Source organism: Globicephala melas, chromosome 3, assembly GCF_963455315.2.
Source record: "Globicephala melas chromosome 3, mGloMel1.2, whole genome shotgun sequence".
NCBI lineage: Eukaryota > Metazoa > Chordata > Mammalia > Artiodactyla > Delphinidae > Globicephala > Globicephala melas.
The window spans coordinates 104606932-104614112 of NC_083316.1; the positions used below are offsets into that span (position 1 = coordinate 104606932).

Consider the following 7181-nt stretch of genomic DNA (forward strand, 5'->3'; position numbering starts at 1 on the left):
AATCTGAAAAATACTATACCCTACCTTTGGCTGAGGTGAGGAGTGCACTTGTAATTTTTCTAATTACAAGACATCTTCTCGTTATACTTATTTCATAGCAAAAAGTTGTAAAAGCTTTTGAAAAGATCCCATTTTGTTCACTTGAAATGTGTGTGTATATTTTAGCATAAAATATACTTGGCAGCTGCTAACATAATCGGGTGGCTACGTCTTGCAAAAACTTGATTTCTTTTTAATCAAATTTTCAGAATCATACTGGGTTTCTTGCCAGTGCTGCAATAGTGAGCAATAAATACATCATTAGATCAATGGTGGTCTGATGATGGATTACTCAAAAGATAGTTCCAGCCAAGAAGAATAAGCCCAGAAGTCTCAGTGTGCGAAGATTAATAAAATATTGTTTAAAACATAGATACTGAGTTAATATAGCAGGGAAGAAAACACTGCAAAATACAACAGAGCAGCCATGGGTTTATAATGTAGCGATATTGATCATGGATTTTCCAAATAGTGTACAGCAGCCACACAATTATGTATGCCTCTGATTAGACTCAGAGATGAGAAGGAAAAAGTTATTAAAAAAAAGAAAGAAAGAAAGAAAGAAACTAACCAGGGGAAGGCCTGCTGCTATAATAAATTATTTAAAGCAAGCAGGGCTAGTAGGTTGTGAAGACAATATAAAACAGAATCAATGCCTCCAAGAATCCCCAAACCATCAGCACCTCTATAAATTTCTTACCACCCTATCTGGCATTTTACTGGAGGTATTTCTTTCCCACCACTCTCTCCATCCCATCCCAGCCGTGACCCTTCACTTTTTGCCGGTTCTTTTCTCAGAGCTTAATATTTGTCTTTCTTCTGTAACCCAGGATGCTGTCTTCAGTTATATTTCTCAGCTTGTATCAGAAGAGTGTCTGTAAGGACACAGATGAGTGAATCTGTCACTTCATTCATCTGGATCTTAAATTTCCCATAGAAACTGTGTTGGGAATATCTAATAAGATACATGTAACAACATGACTTTAATATTATCTTTCTTCTTCTTCTTTTTTCTTAATATTGTTATAGTTAAATCCACAAAGTTAAAGCTAGAGTAGAACTTCTATAGCTCAATGAGTGTTCTATGAGTAGAAGGTATTATTGGATCCAAAAAACCAAAGTGAATGTAGGAGCTTAAGGGGGCATTATAGAGGAGAAAGAGTCAAAATGGCTAAAATTTAAGTATTAGGAGCTGTTAAAAGGGCAGACTGATTTGAAAAATAAATTTTTTATAAGTAGATTTCACAATGGGAATAAGGGTATGAAAAGAAGGGCCAAAAACTTGAAAATAATTTGTCAAATTCTTTTTGCCAAAGAATTTTGCCAAAAGTATGCCATGGCCAAAAAAAGGAAAAAAAAAAAAAAAAAGAGTGAGAATTGTTGCTTAGAAGCTTGTAATGACCTGTGGCCCACTTTCCAGAAAAGTAGCATTCTACTGTAGTTTTTTAACTGGGCACAAATCAGTACCATTGTATAATCAGGTGCTGTGATTATACCTTAGGCTTTGGAAATTTTCTAGGTCCATCCAATCATGCAGAAGCTGGGCAAATAAAATATAAGCAAGTTCCTTTTGTCAGTGTAAAGACATTATTAGCAGCATAACATGACTCAATAGGCAAAGAGTACAGGTCTAAAATATTAGTCCCCCAAATTCTACATATAGGCTTTGCTCCCTTTGGGTTCTTTGACCTTTTGCAAATTACTTGCCATTCCAAGTCAAGCCTGGATGGTTAAGGTCAGGATCATTGAACCAATTATTATATATGGTGGTTAGCTTTAGAAAGAAAACTGTTCCAAGGTCACAGTCAATATAAAAAAATTCTAAGAGGTGAAAAAAGACCTGTAGATGATATGAATGACTAAGCACGTGCCTATCATCTCATCACGAAGCTAAATAAAAACAATTCAAAACACATGAGCAACGTCTCAGTTAGTGGTGTCATCTTTGAATGTGAAAGACAGAATCTAAATAGGGTTGGCTCTCGGTATCCACGGATGAGGAACCTGCAGATATGGAATGCTGACTGCACTCCGCAATTTTATATAAGGGGCTTGAGTATCCCCGGATTTTAGTACCTGCAGGGGTGGGGGTCCTGGAACCGATCCCCCAAGGATACTGAGGTATGACTGTATTATGATCCTTTTGTGGCTGCTGTTTGCTCATCTGTAACAAAGTGGGAAAAAATCCTCGCACTCGAAGGATTGTTAAGATAAGCAACGTAGGTTGCTATAAATATGCTTGCCAAGTGTTCCTCAGAACATAAATTGCTCCATAAAAGCCCCACTAATGATCCAGTGGCCTGGAAGAATCTAAGTTCAGTGTCCCAGTCTATACAGGTCCTTTTGTCATCAGGGAAGTAAATATTCTGGGCACTTCTGACCTCAGAGAAGTTATTTGTTTTTTAGGTAACTGGAGGGTAGAAAGAGGGAAGGGCAACAACTTCTGACAGATCCTTTCTTTTTTAAACTTTATCTAGGGGTCTTACACTGAGAACTATGCCAGTCTGAGATGGGAGAACAGAATCCGAAGGTCAGTATCAAACTACATATAAAAAAGCTAATTGGCAATAATTAATACACCAGAATCACACTGATTTGAAAGGAGAGGCGGCAATCAATTCTCAACCCCTCTCCCTGTGATGCTAAGAAAATCTATGTATCCGATTAATTGGACACCTCAAAATACTTCTAAGATGACTTTCTGAAAATGAGACTCCCTGGGCCTCTGCGTAGGTGGCCTGAGACACTCTCGCGACCAACAGGCAGATCAGCTGCAGCTTCCCAAGGAGCTCCTTGACCTCAGATAAGTCTGTACTAGCCCTGCTGAGGTCCTAGTCCCCAAGCTCGAAAGAGTATTAGTGAGTAAAAGGTGGCTCTCAAGGACTGGGATTCTTCTACCTTTCAGGGAGAAATGCCCAACAATGTGAGTTAGGACTGACAAAGTTACCCCAGAGCACCCCAGGAACTCACTGGACCTGGAGTAGGGAATGGAACAGGCTGGGGTGAGGTCTCAAACTACCTTGCTTCCCGAGACAGACCTCCTTAGAATTGGGGCTAACCTGGTTAGGGGATTGCTAAGGAGTCCAAAAACACTTCAGAACACAGAACAAAAGGTACCATTGTTGAGGACAGAGAGTTAAAACATTAGCTATAAATTTCATATGGCTGGTAAATGCCACCTGGAAATTCTGGAACAATTCTTTGTTGAATCAACTCACAGACTGTAATTGTTCTTTTATATCATAAATGCCATTCCAGCGTTTCTCAAAATATGGTGAGAGGATCCCTGACATCAGAATCACTTGTGGGTGCATGTTAAAGATGCAGATTCCTAAGTTCCACCCCAGATTTCTGAATCTCATCTTGGAGACCAGAGTCCAGCCCATGAACTGAATTTTTAAGGAGCAACCCAGTTGACTCAGGTGATCCATATCAAGGTAGGAGAATTATTGTGTCTACATAGTCCATCAGAAATGCAAAGACACAGATTAGGGATTAGAATATTTTCCCCCAATGTTTAAGTACCATAAAAATGAAAACAACACTTGTGATGAGCTCTTAAGAACCATTCCAGTATTTTCTACCCACATATAATAAACACAGTTATTAAAATATAATTATGAGCATAAAATTCTTGGGTAAAATATCAACTGTGCTTCTCAAAAATATTGCCTTTATTTTGTCACCAAAAGTAATTATGCTGTTAAAGGAATTTATAGTTTTTTAAGTATCAGTCAGTTTGCTGCAGGAAATTAATAAGCTGTTATACTCCTCCCATACCCTTTTAGTCATCAGAAGTTTTGTGATAAAGGTTTTTATTCTTATTATTTTTTAAACTATAAATTGTGAACCATTGCAACTAGTGATTAGGCTGAATATGAATTTATATTCAAGTTATAAATTCCTAAAAATACATTTCATTAAAATTACCAAGGCAGTCTAGAGCTAGTAGATTAAATAGCCTCTGTAATAAAGCTCTATTTACTACTGTTAAGATTTTTTTTTTTTTGGTGCAAAACAATTCAGTTTTAATGCATTCTCTTAAGAAGCAAAAGGAAACAGTTTCTGATATACAATGCTACTGCAAAGCAGTAAACCAGTGTTGCATGGTTATGTGACAAGCACCACATTTCTTTTCTAGAGGGATTTTTTTTTTCTCTTATATACTCCTCCTTCCCAAACCATGCCTATTAATTACTTCATAAAATACAGTTTGCCATTTCTGAAGAATCAAACACTCGTTTTCTCCCTCACCAAAAATCACACGTTCAGACTGAATTCTGAATGAAAATGGACTTGAGAGGCAGGCTTTGTTTATAGCATGTTGTTTCTACTAAGGGTTGCCCCCTACCCACGTTCCACCCTAGTGCTCCCACTGAAGTGTACATGTTATGTTTTAACAGATGGGCCGGCTGGCGGCTGCTGGGCTATAAAACAGGAACTGGGAATCTGCTTGGAGTGGTATTGAACTGAATGCTCGTAAAGTTCACGGACATACACTGACCCAGACAGACTAGGAAGATCCAAACATGCTTATACACACACTCATCATACACCCCACAGATCAGAGGGTCCATCTCCTTACCCAGAGGAAGTTCAAGGCTGTTTCCCCCTCCATATCTCTATTTCATTCGCTTATCAATTTTATACACACACATATAAGTACACACATATGTAGGCACATCTACATATGCATGCATAGCTATATATCTCAATGTTTTTATACATCCTCAAAGATCAAAATATTCCCCAATTCTGTTGCCAAGTCTCTACCTAGTACTTTCAATAAGCTCTCATTCACATCAAATAAGAATTACAAGAAAATATTGCATTCAATTCTATTTAGTCCACACATAATATAAACTACATGTATGTAACTGCCCTAAAAAAAACAGCTCCTTTTACTCCTTACCAATGAGAGAGAGAGAAAAAAATTTATCCCAGACTGAGTCACAAACATAAAGTGTCAGGTTTAACCTTGTATCCTCTGCTGTCAGTTCCTGTCACAACTTCATCACTTAAACACACAGGTGCTCAAACAAACACCAACCGACCAGCCTGGTGGTCGTTTTCACGGCCTCTTCTTGGATTCCCTGAGGCCTCCCTGCACTGGGACAGTCACCAGTTACCCCCGGTCCTAACGAAGTCCTTTGGACACACCTTGCAGGTGGATATGGAGGTCTGAGCACCTCATGAGGGATGCGGATTCAAGTGCTAATAAAAAGTAATTACAAAGTTTAATATCCGCGCTGTCAATTCCTTTCAATAATTGCAAAGCTCTGAAGCCCCTGCTACGGAACCCGACTGGTCCTAAAGTTCTCTGACCCCTAAAGATGCACCCGGAGCCCGATGATCTCTGGCTCGGGCTACGCATCAGACATACATTGGACTATCTCGTCTCACCGACGCCGGCGCGTGTTAATTTTTCAGGAACCCGTCTTCAACCATCTAGGAATTGCTGTCTGCACGCCACTGGACTCGAAGGCCGCCCCTAGCGCGCGTGTCGCCGCTCTAGAGGGCCAGGGGACGCGTCCCCGGACCCCACCTAATGATGGCAATTACAACATGCCAAGTTCTTGCGAACGCAGAGCCGCGTCCCGGGCTGAGTTGGGACGCTTTGAAACAAGAAGTTCGGGAGTGGGGGTGCTGGCAAGGAGTGAATCCCGTCAGCCCTGACCTCCCCATAGCCGACACGCTCGGACGGACAGATCGATGCGCGCCAGGACGCGTCCAGTCCCCCATTTGCCGAACAGCGCGAGAGGAGCCGCTCCCCTTGCGCGCGGCGACTCACCCTCGTCGACGAGTCCAGATGGCAAACCGACGCCCCTGCTGCGGGTCCTGAATCCCAAGTTGCACCGAACCGGCGACAGCTCTCGCCCTAGCCCACCGGGGCACATTGGCTGCGGCAGGCACCTCGGAGGGAGCAGAAACCTGGCGGCCGCCCCGGCTCAACAGCTGCCTGGAGCGCGCTTACAATTCACGGACCTGCTCAGCGAATGAGACGGACAGCAGGGCTGAAGCAACCGGGCTCCGAAGGGAGGCGGGGCCGGGGGCATGAGGGGCGGGGTTAGGTAGGGGCCCGCCCCGATGGGCGGGGCGCTCTTCAACGCGTGCCTGGCGGATCCCACAGCCAATCAGGATGGCGCCCGGGCCTGGGGCGGCCGTGGGCGGTGCCGAGCTCCCGGCTCCGCCCCGCCGCCGCCGTCCAATCGCCGGCAGCCGAGGGCTGGCAGAGAGACGCGCCCATGGCTGGGAAGTTGGCTGAGGTGAGGAACCGGGGCTCTGGGCTGGCGCTGTGGGGGCGGCTGCGGCGGGACCCCGACGCCTCGGAAGGGAAGTGGCGGCCCCGGAGGGCCCATGTGGGTCTGGGGCGGCCCGGAGCCGCCGCATGTCGGCGCGCTGTGGTGCAAGAAGCCCAAGCACTGCGCGGGCCAAGACTGTGTCGACACCGCCCACCCCTGGCGCCCTCAGATGGTGCGGAACTTGGCTCTAAACGAGGCCCAGCAGTCGGAGGAAACTGAGACCCAAAGAGGGTGGGTCCCGGGCCGGATCACCCAGCCGCCAGTGGAGGCCAGGGCCCGGAACTGGGAGCTGCGGGCTCCCTGAAAAGGCTCTGATTGCGGTCTGGTGGTTATCTCCGAAACAAAACTCCAGTTCCGCCCGCAACCCCGGAAGGTTCGCGACACATCCCTCCTCACCCCTGCCCTTCACACCACCGGCAGCGGAGACTTACCAGACGCCTAGGCTCCCTTCCCGACTCAAGGCGCCCGGGCACTTGCGCAGAGCCCGGGGGCGAAAGGGAGGCACAGGCGCTGGACGGTCGGGCTGCCCGGCGGGATGGCATCCCCAGCGGTGACTCCCCCTGCCGCTGTCCCTGGGGCCTGCCGGACGGACCAGGACCGTCTTCGCGGACTGGAACACCGCAGAGCCAGCCCCGGCCGTCGCACTCTGCACGCCCTCGCACCCTCCACTTCGGCAGCCCCTGGGCCTAGCTTAGAGACCCCCGTAGTGGCGGGCCTGGGGGCAGCCTGAGCTCGCTGGGTCAGTCGTGGCTGAGTGGCCCCGAAGGAAGGCTTTGGGGGCTCTGTCCTTCCTGGCCGTTCCGGTCGCTGCTGCTCGTTTTGTCGGCGGATCAGCTCTTC

The 7181-nt window shown here is 45.9% G+C and overlaps 1 protein-coding gene across 1 annotated transcript in view; it reads right to left on the bottom strand.

Annotated features, from left to right (window-relative positions):
• MARCHF3 (membrane associated ring-CH-type finger 3) overlaps positions 1-6018 on the bottom strand; it is a 148219-nt gene extending 142201 nt beyond the window's left edge. The window contains exon 1 of the mRNA XM_030869754.2: positions 5831-6018. The gene's annotated coding sequence lies outside the window, so the exon portion shown is untranslated. The remainder of the gene's footprint in view (positions 1-5830) is intronic.
• Between the last annotated feature and the right edge of the window lie 1163 nt (positions 6019-7181).